Source organism: Dama dama, chromosome 23 (genome assembly GCF_033118175.1).
Source record: "Dama dama isolate Ldn47 chromosome 23, ASM3311817v1, whole genome shotgun sequence".
Classification (NCBI taxonomy): Eukaryota; Metazoa; Chordata; class Mammalia; order Artiodactyla; family Cervidae; genus Dama; species Dama dama.
In genome coordinates this window covers 65570781-65591307 of record NC_083703.1, presented here as the reverse complement: position 1 = coordinate 65591307, position 20527 = coordinate 65570781, and positions in this window count along the sequence as shown.

The following is a 20527-nucleotide window of genomic DNA, read 5'->3' as shown; positions in this document are numbered from 1 at the left end:
CTTCAGGCTCCCACACGTGAAACAGACCTTGGCAGCTTATACCCTAAACCTTCTCCTCCCTGAAAACACCATGATCCTCCCAAGTCCCCCAAATCTAGAAACTTGACCATTGTTCTGGACGCTTCCCTGCCCCTCAGCTCTCTGTGCAAGCTCTGCTGATTCTGTCCTGAAATAGCTCCAAACCACTGCTGCTCTCTACGCCACTCCCCTGCGCTCAGTTCAGCAGCCACGGGCCCGTGAGCACAAGCCCCCTGTCCACCCACACTCTATCCACCCATCCAGTTTCCCAACCTCCACCAACTGCTACTCTCCCGTTGACTCTCCATCCATCGACGCCACCCATCCTTCCATCCACTCACTCATCCACCCTCCAATCCACCACCCGTAATTTACCAAGACCTCCAATGCTCCAAGCCATGTGCCAGACACTGTGATACCAAAAGGACTTAGGCTCGGTCCTTGGCCTCAATGTGCTCACACTAGAACTGGGTCCCAAACGATGAACAGGACTCTGTGGAGCGTTAAGGAGAGAAGGGGATGGACAAGGGCACAGGCATAGGACGGAGACATCTGGGGTGTCTGAGGAACCGGACCAAATAGGTGGGGAGTGACTCAAAGTGAAGGCAGAAAGACTGACTGAAGCCAGCTCTGCAGGGACTTTCCAGACCAGGTTAGGAGTCTGTTGGAGTGGGTAGCCATTCCCTTCCCCAGGAGATCTTCCCGACCCAGAAATTGAACCCTAGTTTCCTGCACTGCAGGCAGATTCTTTACTGTCTGAGCCACCAGGCATGCCCAAGGGAGTCTGTACTTTATTCAAAGCATATATTCTGGAGCCTGGGGTCAGCCTCCTGCTCTACCACCTCATAACTGTGTGACTTAGAACAAATGTCCTCAGTCTTCCCCACCTGTAAAATGGTAAGAACAACATACCTATTATAAAGAGATGTTGTGAGTTAATGCATCTGCATAGTATGTCCCTCCATATTATGTGCTCTGTCTATATACTTAGTATAGTGTCTGATATATAGAAAATTCCCTGTAATATAGCTGTTAGTGTGTTCAGTTCAGTTCAGTCACTTAGTCGTGTCTGACTCTCTGTGACCCCAGGGACTGCAGCATGCCAGACTTCCCTGTCCATCACCAACTCCCAGAGCTTGCTCAAACTCACGTCCATTGAGTTGGTGATGCCATCCAACCATCTTATCCCTTGTTGTCCTCGTCTCCTCCTGCCTTCAGGGTCTTTTCCAATGAGTCAGTTTTTCGCATTAGGTGGCGAAAGTATTGGAGCTTCAGCTTCAGCATCAGTCCTTCCAATGAATATTCAGGACTGATTTCCTTTAGGATTGACTGATTTGATCTCCTTGCAGTCCAAGGAATAGTATCTTCATATTATTATTAATTACTATCCTCCAGTCAGCTAGTGGACAGTGGAGAGTTTACATAGAGGAACTGCAGGCTAACTCAGACTACAAAGCCCCCTCCTCAGCGGGTAGAGGCTTGGAAGTGAGCTTCACTGTCCCAGCTCAGCCTCAGTCCCACCAGCTCCAGACTCATCCTCTCCTACTGACTGTCCCCAGCTGGGCACAGCCACAAACCACTGCCCCTGATTGGCCCCCAGTGTCTGGAGAAACTCCAGCATGCCTTGCCCCGGGGCAGTACGCTCCAAGCTACAAGGGTCCAGGAGACTCCTGCTCTGGACACATGCATCCTATTCTCTGGCTCTTGCACAGGGCACTGAGAAGCCCTTTATATGTTTCCTCCTCCAATCCTCCTGGCTCTGTGCAGGCATTTGGTCACCCATTCTACAGATGAGGACACTGAGCCTCAGAGAGGAGGCAGAAATTCCTTTGCTTCAGGCTAAGCAGGGATCCAAACCCAAGTCGGTCAGGCTCCAGAGCCCCCTCCCAGAAATCTCAGTTGTTCAGTCACTCAGCTGTGTCCGGCTCTTTGTGACCCCATGGACTGCAGCATGCCAGGCTTCCCTGTCCTTCACTATCTCCCAGAGCTTGCTCAAACTCAGGTCCATTGAATTGGTGATGCCATCCAACCATCTCATCCTCTGTCTCCCCCTTCTCCTCCTGCCCTCAATCTTTCTCAGCATCAGGGTCTTTTCCAATGAGTTGTCTCTTTGCATCAGGTGGCCACAGTATTGTAGCTTCAGCTTTAGCATCAGTCCTTCCAATGAATATTCAGGGTTGATTTCCTTTAGAATTGACCGGGTTGATCTTGCAATTCAAGGGAAATCTTGGAAGCCCCTTGAAATGATCAGGGCCCAAGATAACACATGGATGTGCAACTTCTAGGCATTGATGAATGCTGTCCAAGAGAACTCTCTGCAGTGATGGGAATGCTCTCCCCTGCCCTGTCCAATAGAGACCATGGGCCACATGCAGCTACCAAAAGCCCAAAATGTGACAAGTGCAACTAAAGAACTAAATTTTAAATGAAATTTAAATTGAAAGAGCCCCAGATGCTTCGGGGCTACCCTATTGGACAGCACAAGACCAGACGGTGTTTAGCATCCTCAACCCCAACACTGCATTTCTGGACACTCACACTGCTGGAGCCACAACTGATGAAGCATTTTGACATTTCATTGGAAAGACTTCTACCATGTATCAGCCGGTCCCCGTTTTTACAAGCAGAGGCTACCCAGCACCCTCACGTTACCTGCTTTTCTATGAGTCAAGGTCATTCAAGAACTCCTTGCCAAATTCCTGCTCTGGGTCAGGCACTGAGCCAGACGTGGAAGAATGATGTGTTTGTCCCCGCCCCCAAGGAGCTCAGTCTGGCAGGAAGGGACATGTCCTTCCTTAGGGTCTGTGATGGAGGGGAATGGGTCCAAGAGTGAGATCTACACACAGTCTGGGGAGGACAGGGTGACTCACTCAGCTGGGAGAGTCTCTGAGAAGGCTGCATGGGGGAGAGACACTGACGGGGCATGAGAGCACCTTACAGTTTGCAAGGCACATCCGCATCCACAGGCTCATCTGCTCCTGACGCTGGTCCCATGAGGGAGTTCAGGCCTGGCCTGGTTTCTGGTTTTCTGCGCCCTAGATTCACATCAGCACCTGTTTCTGGAAGGAGTCCTGAGCTGGGCCCCAGTCCTATGCCCTGGCATGTGGAGGCCAAGACCCCACAGTGTGCGAGAGCAGGACTCCCCTGAAACCTCCATAGCAGCTTCTCGGGGAAGGTTCACCCAGGACCCAGCCAGCTGGTGCCCAGCAGGTTTTCCATCCAGGATGGGGAGATCAAATGTTCCCTAAACCCTCCAAAGGGCCAGTCTCATAAGTCCCTAAACTTTCTGGCAACTCTGACGGGACCCAGGGGCCCCCTCACTGGCCATCTGGTCTCCTCTTGGCCCCCTGACTTTTGGAGGCCAGGGAAGATCTTCATTTTAATCTCATTTCCTCATAATCCTTTCATTTCTTTTCTGTGGTCTCTAGGGCCCGCCACCATGGCCCTTTTTGCCTGCCCTACTTTTCCCTTTTCTGAATACTGGGAGGCATTTCTCTGTACTTCCTGAAGGTGTTCCAGCCTGGAGGACCCGGGCAGTTCCAATCCTTCCATCTCCCCCTGCTAACACTGGACCCAGGTGACCTCTCCTTCAAAGCCTCGTCCAGTCTGGAGCCCCTCTGATTCCTCACGGTAGCTTTGGGGCAGAAGGCAGGGGACGCTGCGCCCCCCAAACAGGCATTTCTTGAGCCCCTCTGTTGTGTGCACACAGATTGGCTTAGCCTGGGTCACGTTCTTTATCCCTGGGTTGGGGAGGTAGAGTTTCCAAGCAACCACATGCTTCCCAGTGAAAATCAGGGCCTTGCAGGATGGTGGAAAAAAGAGAGCAACACAGGAAAAGCAAAAGTATAGGTCCCTATAAAGACTTGTACATGAATATTCATAGCAGCATTATTCATAATAGCCCCAAATCCAAACTCCCATCAAGCAGTGAACAGATAAACAAAATGTCATATATCCATAAGATGGACTATTACTCAGAACTAAAAAGGAATGAAGAACTGATATGTGCCACCACGTAGATGAGCATAAAGAATAATATGCTTTCTGACTTATTTCACTCTGTATGACAGATTCTAGGTCCAAACACAAATATTGTATATTAATGCTTGTATGTGGGATCTAGAAAAATGGTACAGACAAACCTGTTTGCAGGGCAGGAATAGAGACGCAGATGTAGAGAGAATGGACGTATGGGCCCGGAATGGGGTGGGTGAGATAAAGTGAGAGATGGGGATGACATGTGTGTACTGCCATGTGTAAAATGGATAGCTACTGGGAAACCTGGTGTATAGCGCAGGGAGTCCAGCTTGCTGCTCTGCGGTGACCTAGAGGGGTGGGGTGGAGGGGCGGGAGGGAGGTTCAAGACGGGGGTGGGTATCTGTAAACACACAGCTAATTCACATTGTTGGACAATACTGTAGAGCAACTCTACCCCAGTTTAAAAAAACAACAACAGACAACACGCTAATTGGAGGAAGCTAAAAGCTAGATGCAAAGACTACATATTGTATATTTCCATTTATAGGAACGTTCCAGAAAAGGTAAAAACTAGAAAGCAGATCAGTGGTTGCCTAGGGTATGGGATGGGAGTGGGAATGACTGCGAGTGTACACAAGGAAACTTCAGAATTGTGGTAATGATTGCACCCTATAAACTTACTAAATCTCACCAAAATTCATAAGATAACTAAACTCTAGGGTATGTAAATTATACCTCAATAAAGCTATTTTTGAAAAAGGCTGATGGGGGCAAAGGGGATACTATGGCTGCCAGTGTCCACGCAGAGGATGGTGGTACCACTCACTAATCAGGGGATGGGGAGGCAAGGGCAGGCTAGAGGGCAAATGCCAAGGTGCCCCTGGACGCGCTGAGCAGGAGGTGCTTCTGGGACTCCGGGAGTCCATCCAGGAGAGCTCCAGGGAAAGGTCAGGATGGAGCTGGAGATCAGGGGATGGTGGGTGTTCAGGAGGACACTGAAGTGGGGGAAGCTGATGAGTCCCTGTGAGGGAGTGTGGCTGAGGACAGAAGGTGGACAGTACAGAGCCCTGAGGAGCAGAAATATTTAGTGGACCAGCAGAGGAAGGGAAACGGGCAAAAGCTCGAGAGGCAGCAGCCAGAGCGGCTATCAGAGATCCTGCTGGCGTGTGCTGATGGCCAGAGCCTCAGGGGCTAAGGACGGAGACGTGGCCACCTGGTGAACCACCGGAGGTCCCAGTGGCCTTGGTGAGAAGGATGACCATGGAAAGACGAGATGTGATCCAGGCTGCAGTGGGTGAGGGATACAAGGGGTCTGTGAGCGTAGTGAACACTTGAGAAACTCAGCTGGGGATAGAAGGGGGACAGCTAGGGGCAGGGCAGAAATCAGAGACAAGCAGTGGGCATGGTGCGCACTCACGTTAGGTGCAGAAGAGGAGGGGACAGGAGGAGACTGCGGGGTGGGGGCAGCTGCAGCCACTCTGAGCTCCATCACACTGCTGGAGGGGAGCCGCCTGCCTGTCTCTGGTGCCACCGTGCCCCAGTGAGCCACCCAGCTACTCACTGGGGAGGGACGGCTCCTCCCTGGGTTGGCTCCCAACCTGCCCCAGGCCACTGTCCACCGACCAGGACAGTGTGGTTGCATCTTAAGTGCGGCCAGCCTGGGCACGGAGGAGGCGGCATTGAATGGGGCAGAGGACAGCTCTTAGTCCCCGAGGCATTGTTGTTCTGGCTTTTTCTCCTGACTCCCCCACAGGGTCCTGGCCCTTGGAGACAAATTCTGGGGGTGCTTTGTGTGAAATGCCAAGTGGGCAGGAGTTCCCTGGCAGTTTAGGGGTTAGGACTCGGGGTTTTCATTGCCATGTCTGGGGTTCAATCCCGGTTCCGGGAAACTAAGAGCCCAAAAGCCAAGCTGTGCCTTGGCCAAATAAATGAATACATCAGGTTGGGGGAAAAAAAAAAAGTCAAGTGCAAGAACTTGCTCAGCACTACCTTCAGTTTAGGTCTAGGCATGGCCTCCCACCAGATAACCCAGATGCCCATCAGCCCAGGGTGCAGGAGACTGGCATTTGTCAGCCTCCTATTTTTCCAGTTCTACAGTGTTCATCTGGTGGTTCAGACAGTAAAGAGTTTGTCGGGAAGAGCCCATGGAGAAGGGAATGGCAACCCACTCCAGTATTCTTGCCTGGAAAATTTCATGGACAGAGAAGCCTGGCGGGCTACAGTCCATGGGGTTGCAGAGTTGGACACGACTGAGCGACTGTCAATCACTCGCTCACAGTGTTCCACTGGTTCCTCCCCACCGCCCTGATAGATTGTCATCATTATCTCCCCTCTGGCTGACAAAGAGAAAGAGACTCAGAGAGGTTGGGTGGCTCAACTAAGGTCACACAGCGAGTAGCAGAAGTGAGTTTGGTACCTAGGTCAACCTGCCTCAAGAGCCTGCTCCCTGTTCCCCACTGACCCTTGACAAAGGGTGTGGAAAACATAAGAGAAGGGCAGGAGGGGTAGGGAGGGGAGGACAGAGCTCTAAATGGCAAGTGGTGAAACCTCAGCTCTGCCCCAGCTCCTGGGGCCAGGGGGACTCCCCGGCTGTACAATGAGCTAGCTCTCAGGCCCCTTGTGGCTGTCACCTGCTGGTTCTGTGACCAGGTGCTTACTGGAGATACCTCTGTCCTTTATGGTGAAAACAAAAAATGCCCCTGGGAAGGTCAGTAGCAGGAAAGACCATGGGGGTGGGGGGAGGGGGCTGGGGGGGAGCAGAAATGGCCTCCTCTCAGGCCTGGCCCGGGAGGCTCTGCACCTGCGGAATCCAGCCAAGCCCGGCCTACACGCTGCCTCAGCACTTCGCTGGGACAAAGGCCCAGCCTGAGGTTTTCTTGCCTCTCGCAGGAGCTGCCCCTCCTCAGTCATCCCAGCAGGACTTGTCACGGCTCTGCATGAGTCTCTCCTTGTTCTCAGCTGTGGCCTCCCTGTCTGCATGTCCCCTCCAGGGAAGCAGCTCTCCAGGCCAGCTTCCTCCCCACCCTTAGCTCCCCTGCCCACCCCGCCTCCCTGCTTCCACACCTGCAGCCCCCCTGGAGTCTCACGGCTGCCCCAGAGCCTCCACGGGATATCCCTGAAGGATGACTCCCTAGTCAGGGAGTCCAGACCTTCCGAAAGGAATCAGAGGCCCAGAGAGGGTAGGTGCCCAAGCAAGGTCACACAGCAGACAAGGTGGGGGGGGAGGGCAGCATATACCTGGGCTTCCTGATTGCCCAGCTCATTTCTGTGGCCCTTTCCAATAGTTTTCATGACACAAAAGATTTTATTCTTCTTTACGTCTTTGTGTTATGTTTATAACTCAGACTCACAACCTAATTTTCAGTTCACCAGACACATTTCCAGTCAAGCACTGCTCCCCAAAGTGACCATGGCTCAGTCCACTTTCTGTCCACACAGATAATCTCATCCAGCTTTGTGACTTTTTAACACCGTCTCTCCCTTTCTCTGCCGCTCCCCCCCTCCTCTTCTCTCCCTCCTATGTTCTCTCTCCCCACATTCAATCCATCAGGAAATCCTGTTGTCCCCACCTCCAAAACGTCTCCAGGACCCAACCACCCCTCACCACCTCCACCTCTGCCGCCTGGTCCCAGCCACCATCATCTCTCTCTTGGATCAGATCTCTCTTTGCACCAAGAGTGCAAAGACAAAGACCTTGCCTTGGCTTACAGGGCCAAACACCTCTGCCCTCCAGGTGCCCTCACCTCCTACCACTCTCCCACCAAGAACCCTCTGTTCCCCCCATACTGACCTCCCAGCTGTTCTGTCACAATCTGTACCCACCCCAGGCCCTTTGCACTGGCTGTTTCCACCACCAGGAGCACTACTCCTTGGATATCCACGCAGGCTCCCACCCTCCCTCATTCCTTGAAGTCTGTGCTAAATGTCACCTCCTCAGAGACCATTCGAGACCTGGACCCCCCCAGTCTAACACTACTCTTACATGCATCGCCACCCAGACTGCAGTACATCATATCTACTGCTTGGTTCAATGAGTCCCATCCCTAAAGTAAGTCCAGGAAGAAAGACTATCTCTCTTTTCCCTGTGGATGTATGCGGAGCCCCCAGTCTAGTGCCTGGAACATAGAAGGTGCTTAATAAATATTTACAGAGCGAATGACAGAGTGAGACCTAGCACCTGCCCTCCTGTCTCGTAGGGTTTCTGCCATTTATAGCATCATTACAACAACATGCCAGATCCTGCCAACTGGCAGAGCTGGCATGAGGCTAAGGGTGATGCCAGCAGCAGCAGGTGCTACTTGCTCCTCTGTGCCACGTAATCAGGTCCCCCTAACTCCGAGAACTCTCTTCTATTATCCCCATTTTAGCAAGCGAACTGCAGGCTCCAAGAGGTGAAAGTACCTGTCTGAGGTCAGACAGCCAGCACGCATTAGAGTTGGGATTAAAATTTACATCTGTTGGGCCCACAGATCCCCACCCACAATGCTAGCAGCCCTGGCCTGGCATCCAAACTCCCAGGTCCTCAGAGTTCCTGAGTTAGGGGCTCATGGTGCTGCCAGGTAATAGCAGGATGAGGTCTTCCTGGTGGGAGGAACAGTGCCCCTCCCAACCTCATGACCAGCCTCCCTCACGCCCAAAGTAGGAGGAGTCAGGCGTCAGTGACTGCATCCCTCTCTGGCCTCGGCAAAGGGCAGATGGAACTCTCAACACACATCACCTCCCTGCTGTCTGCTGCTGGGGCACAGAGTCATCACCTACTGTATGCAGAGGTCTGGGCTGACACTCGTGGGAATGAACGGATATCACCAGCTACTCCCTCCCCACCTGCTGGTGCTGTGGGCAGGCAAGTTCCTTGTCAGTCATCAGAAATAACAGGTGAGTAACATCAGGTCCATTTTACAGGCTAGGAAAGTGAGGTACACATTTCTGTCAAGCACCTGCCAATCCAGCTATTTAATACTTTAAAAAAGTGTACTGTATTTTTTCAAATATTTCTCCTTTATTTATTTCGGCTGGGCCATGTAGCTCTTAGTTCCCTGACCAGGAATCAAACCTGCACCCCCTGAACTGGAAGCATGGAGGCTTAACCACTAGACCACCAAAGAAGTCCCCAATCCAGGAACCTAAAGAGGTTGAATGCTGAGTCTCAGAAGCGTCAGGATGGGGCAGGTATTGGCACAAGGAGAGACTGTCCTCAGCGCCAGGATGATGGATGAGATCACAGGAGGCCACCCCACTGCCTTGCCCAGGAGGGACTGTCCTCAACACAATCCAGATACTTGCTCAGGGCCCCAAACCAAGAGAAACTCATCCACTACTTCATTTTTGCCTCCACATCCAAAGGGGGACTGTCGCTTCAGCACCGAAGAAACTAGTGCCAAGAGTGGGAAGGAACCAGCCAGGCCCAAGGTCAAGCTTAGCAAGGGGGACAGACGCTGGGTACATGCCAACCTCCTGCCTCCCTGCGTGGATCACTTCCCTGTTCCAAGGCACCTCCTTCAGAGACACATCTGGGGAAATCACGAAGCCACCTAGGACTCTCATCCTGAAAGTGTGCCAACTGTGAGATGCTGGCACTCTGTTTGCTTGGGGGTGAGCGGCTGGCACAAGCATCATTGTGCCCAGTGGGGCAGGGAAGTGGGGGCTGAGATGGGGGAGAATGTCAATATGAGGAAGGTGGCCTATCTCCTGGGGACGCAGAACATGCTGGGGCAGCTGCTCTCCCAGAAACACCTTAGGGAATCAAGCTTCCCAAGAAATAGCTATTGCTTACAGATGCAATGACCATATATCTTATTATCCAAACCAGGAACTTATGGAAAAGGAAACTGTTGATAATTACTCCAGAAATGACCTGGGAAAATCATGACATGGGCACATCAATCATTGAACACCTACTATGTGCCAGGATGAATGCTAGATACTTTATGTGCATCATCACTTTTTAATCTGCATAATGACACATGAAAAGGTACTTCAGTCATGCTGGCCTCCTCTCTGTCCCTCTATCATGTCTGAGTTCTTACCACTGGAGTTCCTGCTTTGTGCTAAGGTACTGTAACAAGGTACTGTGAGTGTTGGACCATAAAGAAGGCTGAGTGCCAAAGAGTTGATGCTTCTGAATTGTGGTGTTGGAGAAGACTCTTGGGAGTCCCTTGGACTGCAAGAAGATCAAACCAGTCAATCCTAATCAAAATAAATACTGAATACTCATTGGAAGGACGGATGCTAAAGCTGAAGCTCCAATACTTTGGCCATATGATGAGAAGAGCCGACTGATTAGAAAAGACCCTGATGCTGGAAAACGTTGAAGGCAGGAGGAGAAGGGGATGACAGGACGAGATGGTTGGATGGCATCACTGACTCAATGGACCTGAGTTTGAGCAAGCTCCGGGAGATGGGGAAGGACAGGGAAGACTGGCGTGCTGCAGTCCATGGGGTTGCAGAGTCAGACACGACTAAGTGACTGAACAACAACTGTAATAAGACACACCTCCTCACCACCAGGACCCCCATCCCCAACGTCATCAACCATTTCCAGCTGTTGTGACTTCAGCATGGATACATTTCATAGGGAATAGATTTCATTTCATAGGGAACTGATTTCAAGGTCAGGATATGGATGAGAAAGAGGAGAGAGGGGATGGGGAAGAACTGGGGCTCGGGAGGTGACTAACTGGGATCAGAGGGGGAAGAAATAGGTCCCATGATTTTGTAGTGATGGAAGGAAGGAAAACAGAGAAAGCTAAGGGACTTGTATAAGATGTAGCGTTCGAGGACCTTGACGATTCACATAAACCCCACCCACTTCTCCGAACATATCATCTACTAGCTCATCCCACGCCACACACCAGGCACAACCTGTTTTTCCTGCACCCACTTTTGTGTGTGCTACTCCCCCATCCTCGATGCCATCTGCCAATCTCAGCTAGGGAACATCCTCCCCACTCTCCAAGGCCTGATTGAAGCACCACTGCCTCCAGGAGGCCTTCCCTGATGGCTTCTCTCTAGGGTTTACCCTTCCCTCCCCTGAGATCAGCAGCTTGTCCAGACTTCTGTGGAACGAGGCCTCAGGTCCTGCTGGCGTTGAACAGGACTGTCTTAGCAGACCACCAGCCCCATGCTTGCCAGGCAGTTCATCACTGAGCCCCTCAAGGCAGCCACAACAGCCTCCCACCACTGATGACAAGCATAGGGTGCTCACGATACTGGACCCTGGACACTGCCCCTAGGGAGCTGGATCCCAGGGGTCTTGATGGGGCCAGCAATCTGCAGTGTCAACTCTCTCCAAGAGATTTCAGTATGTGGTAAATTTCAAGGTCTTCTGACAAGGCAGATGAGGAGTGAATGTCCACCGGAATGAAAAATACCATAGAATCAGGAGGTGGCTGCCCCTGATGCCCTCAAGGAAAGTCCTTATGATGGGATTGGCAGGTGGATTCCACTCATTCATTCAACGTACATCAAGTGCACAAACCAGTAGCAAAGGCAACAGCTGACACTGGCTGGCACCTGCCACCTGCATGGCTCAGGGTTCCTACCAACTGAGCGAGTGTGCAAAGCAACCATCCTTCTCCCCATCTCACAGGTGAAGAAACTGAGGCTCACAGAGAAATAACTTGTCTGAGGTCTCACAGCTGGTATGATGCAGAGCTGGGATCTCAACCCAGGCCAGCTGGCCCCAGAGCCCATGCCATGGTGAACACTACAGTGTGCAACAGCCACAGGATATGGCCATAAACAAACGGCGCTGGCCCGTTTGTCTGCCAACAGGGAAGAGACACCAATCACACAGAACACACACTTTTAAATGACGGCACATGTAGGGAAGGAAAAGAAGCGATGCTTTCAGAAGACAATTGCAGGGGGCCCTACTGCAGATCTCCCTGACGATGGTCCCTTCGCCTCAGTTTTCTCATCTATATAATGAAGCAGTGGGGCCAGACGATCCCTGGGAACTTTCTAGCTAGCACATCCCAGGAATCCAGCTTTCCTTCCTTTGGGCCTTGGTTTTCCCATCTGTACAGTGGGTTGGAGTGACAGCAGAGTCAGTGGTGACCCCTCAAACTCAGGGCCCCTGGGCTCCCCAAGGCCAAGTCAGCCTGAGGTTCCTGGAGCCATGTCTTCAGGCGTGCAGCTGCCACCTGTTGCCATGGTGACCCTACAGCCTAGGATGGGGATGTGGTGATTCTGGGACCTGGAAGTGCTGCCCTGGCGCCTTCCCTCCCAGGATGATGGGCCTCGTGTACAGCAGACTCATTGTGCCAGGGGATGCAGTGGACCCTTGGCTTTGCTGGCTCATCCAGAGCCCTGCTATCTCTAGACGGTGAGGATGAGGTGGAGGATCCCATCCTCCTAAAAAAGCACCTGCCATTCAAGGTCCCAGGCACAGCTGAGAGCCAGTTCCCTACCCCCAGGCCCTCAGCCTCCGCCTGATGGCCACTGAGCTCTAACCATGGTTCTGAAACCCCAACAGTGTTCCTAAGATGGGGTTCCCCTTGGCAAACACTTCCAGGAGCCAGCTCTGCTGGGGTTTGGGAATTCAAGAGGAAAGATTAGCACTTAGGGACAAGCAGGGAGCCATGGCCAGTCAGGCTCCACACTTTCCAGCAGTGTGATCTCAGGATGGCCCTTTACCTCTCTGTGCCTCAGTTTCCCCAACATAAAATGGGGGCAGTAATCATATTGACCTTAAGAGTCTGCAGTGAAGAGTGAATGGAGATGAATTATGTGGTGCATGGAGGGGCCCAATGAATGCTAGCTATTATTGTTGGATTGTATATGTGTTATTACTTTGTGAGGCTGATTTTGATTGTGTGCCTGCTCTGGGCCTGGTCTTGCAAGAATTTTACCTGCTTCTACTCACAGAAGTCCTGCAAAGTAAGTATAAAATGAGAATAAGAATACAGACATTTTGAAGTTCGGATAAGTGAAGTTAGTTGCAGAAGAGACACAGAAAGTGAAGTGTTGAGCAGAAATTCAGACCCGTGGGCCTTCAAAGTCACTGAATCCATCCCACTCCACTTCCACTGTCCAGATGGGAAAACGGTGGATCAGAACCAGAGAGGGACCTGACTTACCTGGGACTCAGGAAACCCAGGGTCCCATCACCCAGGTTCAAGCCAGAATCCCCTTGGCAAGGGGAACGGGACACCCCCAGGCCCACAGCAGCCAGAACAACAGGCAGGCAGCTCCCTCCATGGTGATACCTCTGTTCTGCTGGAGGGTCCTCTGTCAAAAGCAGAGACATGAAGTGGACAGAGACAATGTGTGTCAGCTGCAGCCATGGGCCAGCAGCCACTCACTGCCCGCCAGTGCCCTTGCCAGCAGGCATCTAAGTGCCAGGGAGAGGGCGGGGCCAGGGCAACACCACTGGGCCTCCCCCCGCGCCCCACCCCCAGCTCTGGCCTGGTTTCCCAGCAAAGAAGTGACCCAGACATATACCCAAACTGCTTCCGTCCCAAATTTCCTGCTGGGTGGAGCGTGTGCACACACACACACATGCAGATGTAGTTCAAATCCACCCAACAGGAGGCTCCCAGTAGCCTCAAAACCCCAATTTTTACCCTGGAGGAGGTGCAGCCTTGATCTGTGGTGGGGGATAAGGGGCAAGGGGAGGTATGAAAGAGTGGTGGGGACCGGAAACCTGGCTTCCTATCCCAGCTCTGCTCCTTCCAAGCTGGGTGACCTTGAGCAAGTCATCAAGTTGTCTGATGCAACACCACCTCTACTAAACGGGGTTCCTGGGACTTCCCTGGTGGTCCAGTGACTGAGACTCCATGTTCCCAATGCAAGGGGTCCGGGTTCGATCCCTGGTCAGGGGACTAGATTCCAAATACTGCATCTAAGAGTTCACATGCTGCAACTAAAGGTCCCACCCGCTGCAACTGACAATCCCCTGAGCTGCAACTGAGACTTGATGCAGCTAAATAAAGAAATAAATAAAGTATTTTGAAAAACAGGGTTCCTGGGCCCTAGAGCGGGGCATCATGGGGATCATGGATTGGAATGGGTTCTGAGACATTAGAATTGGTCGCTGCCCCCAGGGTGGAGAGAGGTTTAAAGCAGAATCATAGAGACAAATCTCAGCTCTGGGGTTGGGTCATCCTTGGTCACTTTTGCCCCAGAGTCGACAGCAGCCACCCTCCCAGGCTCCCCACTTACCCCTGTGCCTCTCCAGGTCACTTTTCATGAATGGGCAGGCAGGCTCTTTGGAAAATGGAAAGCAGAGCTGTTCACATACCTCCAGAGCCTGCCCAGGGGGCTTAGGATGAGGCCTGAACCCCTGGCTGGGGCTTGGAAGACCCCTCAGGGTCTAATCAAGCTCCACTCTTTGCAGCAGCATCACTAACCCTGTCCCGCCCCCCCACCCCCGCCTCAGCCCCTGGAGCCACCCTGCCCTCCTCACTCTTCCCTGAAAAATGCACCAGCCTCTGTCCCACCTCCAAGCTCCAGCCTCTGCGGGTGGCTCCACCCAGTTCACTCTCTTCCTACCTTCACATGACTGGTTCCCTCTCATACCGCAGGACTTAGCCCAAATGCCGCCCCCTCTGAGTGGCTTTTCTTGGCCAGACTGAAGTCTACAGGACCTCCCAGCACCAAACACCAGCTCTGGCTCTTGATTTCTGCTGCTAGTTAGAGGAAGAAGACTCTCTGCTGGCAAACGGCAGGGGTACAAACCGTGTGCACCAGGCAGCTTGGGGCGTGCGAGCGGCAGAGTAACAAGTCCTGACGTTGAGGAATCCCTCTGCTGAGTGGCCCTGGGCATGTCACCTGCCCTCCATGGGCTTCAGTTTTCCAGCCAGGACTATGGGTCAGGGGACTCAGCCTTGGCATCCCTTCTAGGTGGCCGTGGTAGCCTCCATCCAGGCCCTACCCTGCTTGGCCCATTTTTCTGAGGCTTCTCTGAACTCAGACAGCTGCTCCCCGAGGGCTCCAATCCCATAAATCACAGCTAATTCCACCGACGGGGGCGGCTACTGGCGCCCAGGCACCTTGTGGCCATTAATCAACATCGGTCAGACCGAGGCTGTTGCTGGCTTTGGTGGGAGCTGGGCCTGGCCTTCAGGGCTTCCTGAGTGGCGCTAGTAGTAAAGAACCCACCAGCCAATACAGGAGACATAAGAGACGTGGGTTCGATCCCTGGGTCGGGAAGTTCCCCTGGAGGAGGGCATGACAACCCACTCCAGTATTCTTGCCTGGAGAAGCCCCATGGACAGAGGAGCCTGACGTACTACAGTCCATGGGGTCACAAAGAGTCGGACACAGTTGAAGCAACTTAGAGCGCACAGGCCTGGCCTTCAAGGTTAGGGAACTTGCCAGGCCAAAATCCCAGACCCTAACAGGCTCCTCTTGTCCTGACAGGTTCCCACCCAGCAGCAGCCCTCTGCCTAACCTGCCTCTCCCTTCCCCATCCAGTCAACACACGCTCCCATTACTCCTTCTGGAGGCACCCCTTAGCTGGCCAGATCCTCACGGTGTCCTGCACTTTCCACTATCAAAAAGGAGTCTGAGGCACAGAGAGGAGGAGTGACTTGCCCAAGGTCACACAGCAAGTGTGTGGAGGTCCCTGGCCATAAAACTTCTGTTTTTGCCCCTTTCACCAGGGAGACGCCAGTCCAGCGAGAAGGCATGGGGGGTCCACTTGCCCAGCTCCATTTGACTCTGTTAGGACCCCAGCTGACTGTTGTGCCTGTGTTAGCAGCCCCCTCTCTCTGACCTCGGGGGCCTGCTCCAGCTGCCAGGGCCTCCTGGGAAATTAAACCTCTCGTCCTGACATACCAGTCTAACAGGCTGTCTCTGTTCCCACTCTTCAATCTGCTTAAAGAATGAGGAGAAAACCGAATGAGGCGTCCCCGGGGAGCTGAGCCTGGACTGCCAGCAGGCAGGAAGCAGGAAGCTGTCAGGGTGCCCCGCCCCCGGGGGGGGAGCTGAGGCTGATATCCCAGCAGCAGCTGAAAACACTGGGGAGGCAGAACCTGGAGTGATGGGTGGGCTCTTCCCTCAAAGTCTGGGTGGCCCCGGGAAAAGCGTGATTTCCTATCCATTCACCAAGCCAATGTCTACCAAGCAAGCTCCTACTGTGTGCACTGGAGCAGAGGGAGTGAGGGAGAGGGGGAGCCCAGTGGCTTGTATGGAAGTGTGGGCTCTGGGTGGACTGCCCAAGACCAGGTCCAGCCTCCTTTCTGCACAAGCATCCTCATCCCTAAAATGGGAGTGATGGAAACTGTGCCTCTCTCAAAGGGTTACGAGGGATCAAGGCTTCTGGAGGGGTCTGCGTGCCTGGCATGGAGTGCATGCTTAGTCACTCAGTCGTGTCTAACTCTTTGTGACTCCATAGATGGTAACCTGCCAGGATCCTCTGTCCATGGGATTTTCCAGGCAAGAATACTGGAGTGGATTGCCATTTCCTTCTCCAGGGGATCTTCCTGACCCAGGGATCAAACCTGGGCCTCTTGCATTGCCGGCAGATTCTTTACTGTCTAAGACACTAAAGAAGCCTTCTTGGCATGGAATAAATGCTGGGTATTTCTACTGTCATTGTTCTATGCCAGGTTAGAGCTCTGAATGAGATGGATGTGGACTTGGAGCTCACAGAGCTTACCTCTTGGCAAAGAGGAGAAATAAAACTGGTAAAAGCTATTATAAATCACGGTAAGTGTCCCAAAGGCAGGGGACAGAGAAAACCAGAGGGCCAATACAGGGTTACAGAAGGCCCGTTTGAAAGGACAGTAAGCTGAGAATCTTGATGTATGTATAACAAGGAGTGGGGAAGGGTTCCAGGCACAGAAAAGTACTAAGCAAGAGCCCAGGGTCAGGAAGTATCTGGGTGTAGTGTTCTGGACCTGAAAAGACAGCTGTGTAGGTAGAGAGGACTGAGTAAGCAGGCATGTGTGTGCCCTCTTTGAGCCTCAGTTTCCCTCTCTACGCAAAGAGGGTGATGGAAATGCCCCAGTCTCTACTTGCAGCCATGAAATTAAAAGATGCTTGCTCCTTGGAAGAAAAGCTATGATAAACCTAAGCAGTGTATTAAAAAGCAGAGACATCACTTTGCCGACAAAGATCCGTCTAGTCAAAGCTATGGTTTTTCTAGTAGTCGTGTATGAATGTCAGAGTTGGACCATCAAGAAAGCTGAGCAGCAAAGAACTGGTGTATTTGAATCATGGTATTGGATAAGACTCTTGAGAGTCCCTTGGACAGCAAGGAGATCAAACCAGTCAATCCTAAAGGAAATCAACCCTGAATATTCATTGGAAGGACTGATGCTGAAGCTGAAGTTCCAATACTTCGGCCACCTGATGCAAAGAGCCGACTCATTGGAAAAGACCCTGATGCTGGGAAAGATTGAGGGCAAAAGGAAAAGAGGGCAGCAGAGGATGAGATGGTTGGATGGCATCACCAACTCGAAGGACATGAGTTTGAGCAAACTCCAGGAGATGGTGAAGGACAGGGAAGCCTGGTGTGCTGCAGTCCACGGGGTCGCAAAGAGTCGGACACAACTGAGCGACTGAACAGCTCCTGGGAGCTACCTTGGAACAGGCTGATCGCTCCAGGAGCAGCCTGGGAGAGCAGTGGGAGGCTCTGGGGGAGGCCTGGCCCAAATTGCTCGCCTGCGACCTTGACCGTGTCCTCTTCCCCTTCACCCTCTGAGGCTGACTCAAAGCTACAAGGGGTGCCTGACTCACTACTGCGGTGACAGTTAATTACACCACCCCCTCCACCCACAGGATCCCAGCACCTGCATCGAAGCATTTTGGCTCCTGACCCCCCCCTCACCCAACCACCCTCCTGACAGCCCCCTGGGGGACCAGGCGTAGCCGGGAAGACCACTCTGGGTCTCCTGGGAGGCTGGGGGGCCCCATCTGGAAGCAACTTCTCCCTCATTTTTCTCTTGCCCCCTGGTGACTCAGAGCCAGGGGGTGGGATGGATGGGGGCACAGCCAACACCTCTCATCTGGTGTGGCCACCAGGGACCCAAGTGCTTCAAGACCAGTGGAGACTCCTGGCCTAAACTGGGGACACTGAGCATGGGGCTGGTAACATGGGAGCCCCAGCTTCCTTCCGAAACTTCCCCACCCTCCACCATGTGCCCCTGGGAAGGGTGAGTCACCCAAGTGAAGCCAGCCATGTGCAGGCGACTGACAAGACGAGGCCCGGCCCTCGGGGTGTGTGTGGGTGTCCCAGGGACACCCCTTTTCTGTACCATCCCCACTTTTGGAACAGCTGGAATTTCCCGAGAGAGAGAGAGAGGGGGGTATGCAGGGACTGGCGGGCAGCCAGGGGATGTCAGGGACCCCCACCCCTACTTGGGGCTCCATCTCCAGAAGAAGAGGGTGCTGGGATCTTAGGCCACCCCCCCAACTCTCTGGGAGGTGATTAGCATATTCGTGAGGGTTGGTGTGGTCATGAATATGCTAATCAGACACTGCTGGCAACTCCAGGTTCCTCAGTCTTCCCTGCTCCAGCCACAGGCTCCCTCTTTCAGCCTCATCCTTCTCGCTCGCACTCCCCTGGCTGATTGTGGGCCAGCCTCGCAGGCTTTTCCCACGTTCTAACTTGGCCTGCTTCTTCCTGCCTCAGCACCTTTGGCCGTATGGATCCCCCTGCCCTGCCTTCCATCTCTACCTGGGTGGCTGTCACTTATCAGAGCCCAGTTCAAGTGACACCTCCCCAGAGATGACTTCCCAACCTCTGACTAGGTTGGGATTCTCCACTTGATTGCTCCGTTGCATTTACTTGTTTTTGTGATAATTTGACGACTGTCTCCCCAACTGGACCAGCTCCCTGAGGGCAGAAGTCAGTCTGCACAGGGCCCTGCATACGGGTGGTACCTGATAAATGTTGATTACACTGGCAATTTTTACTATTGTTGCAGCAGACTCCGGGTGGGCCTCCCTGCCTCCCCCTCGCACTTGTGGCTGACTCTCCGCCAGCACTCAGCTCTGAGCAGACAATGCTTCCCACGTCACATGCAGCCGAAGAAGCCTCCGCCTCCCTCCTCTGACCCTCTCACTTCCCGAACTGCTGAGGTCCGACAGGCTCAGAGCCTGGCTGGTCTGCACGATGCGGACTGTGGAGGCCAGGGCAGGAACTCAGGCCTGCCAACCCCTCAGCCCTCCCTCTCGGGGCCTCAGTTTCCCCACCTGGAACAGGCCAATCCCCATCTCCTCGTGGCCTAGTGATGAAGATGAAGGGAGACTGGGTGGGGTGAGGGCCTCTGGATGCTGGCCAGGGTCCCCAGCTCCCCTCACACCCTAGACCAGGTAGAAGGCAACACCAGCCTAGGCCTTCTTCCCCTGGGAGAGGTCAAAAGAGGTGCAGAAGGTAGAGAAGCGGGCCTACCTGTGGGCCCTCACTGGACACAGCAGGGAAGGGACTCTGAAGTCAACATTCTAAAATGTTAGTCACTCAGTTGTGTTTGACTCAGGACTGTAGCCCGCCCGGCTCCTCTGTCCATAGGATTTCCCAAGCAAGAATACAGGAGTGGGTTGCCATTTCCTTCTCCAGGGGATCTTTCCAACCCAGGGATGGAACCTGCATCTCTTACATTGCAGGAAGATTCTCTACCACTGAGCCACCAGCAAGTACATCGGGGAAGGGAAGGCTGGGCTTAAAACATGCCGCATGGAACCTCGTCCTTCACTAGGGAGGGGTGATCACTACAACTCCTACCTCTGCTGCAGCCACCAACCCTCAGGACCCCAGAGCCAGGAAACACCACAGGGGCCCCAATCCCACCCTCCAGCTCCCTGAAGCCCTGAAACAGAAGGGGCTGCTGACCACCTTCCCCTCGGGCGTCTCCATTCAATGCTGAAAGGCTCAAGCCTGCCCCTTACCTGGGCTTTCCCTCCTTCCTTCCTCATTGGCCAGGGGATGCCTGCTCATACTTCAAGCCCCAAACAATCTTTCTTGGAGGCCACCCCCAGCAGACCTAGCTGCCTCCACCACTCCTACAATACCCCTCCCATCCCCCTGCCCCCCAGCATGGTGCTGGACATTAGTATGTTGTTTGAGTGAATTCTCAGGTAACTGGGCATTAACCCTTAAAACACTATGTAGGTTCTAGCTTTACCTTCAAGCCTGGAGCGTGTCTGACCCTCCATGGGCATGTGAATAACGTAGGGGGTATCTGAGCTCTTCCACTGGGCAAGTAACTTAACCTTTCTGGGCCTCAGCTTCTAATTTGCAAAATGGGTCAACCCAATCCAGAATGGGGGAAATGCTAAGCTAGTGAGCCCCACCTATCTTCTCTCCCTCATTTTTCCAGCTCCCCAGGCTATATCTTCCTTCTTTTTTATCCTCAAGTCTAAAAGCTTCCAATGGATAGCTGTTAGGGGGAGGCAGAGGTGTGGCCACAGCAGGGAGATGGCAGAGACAGAGACTATAGTTGCTTGTAGAAGTCCAGGTGGGGTCTGCCAGGTCCCCCATGTGGAAGGAGGGTCCAGCCACTAAGAACAAAGCTGGACTGATGCCCACTCTGATTGGACTCAGGGCCACAGTCCAGCTTGGAAGGAGCAAAGGAAACCAGAG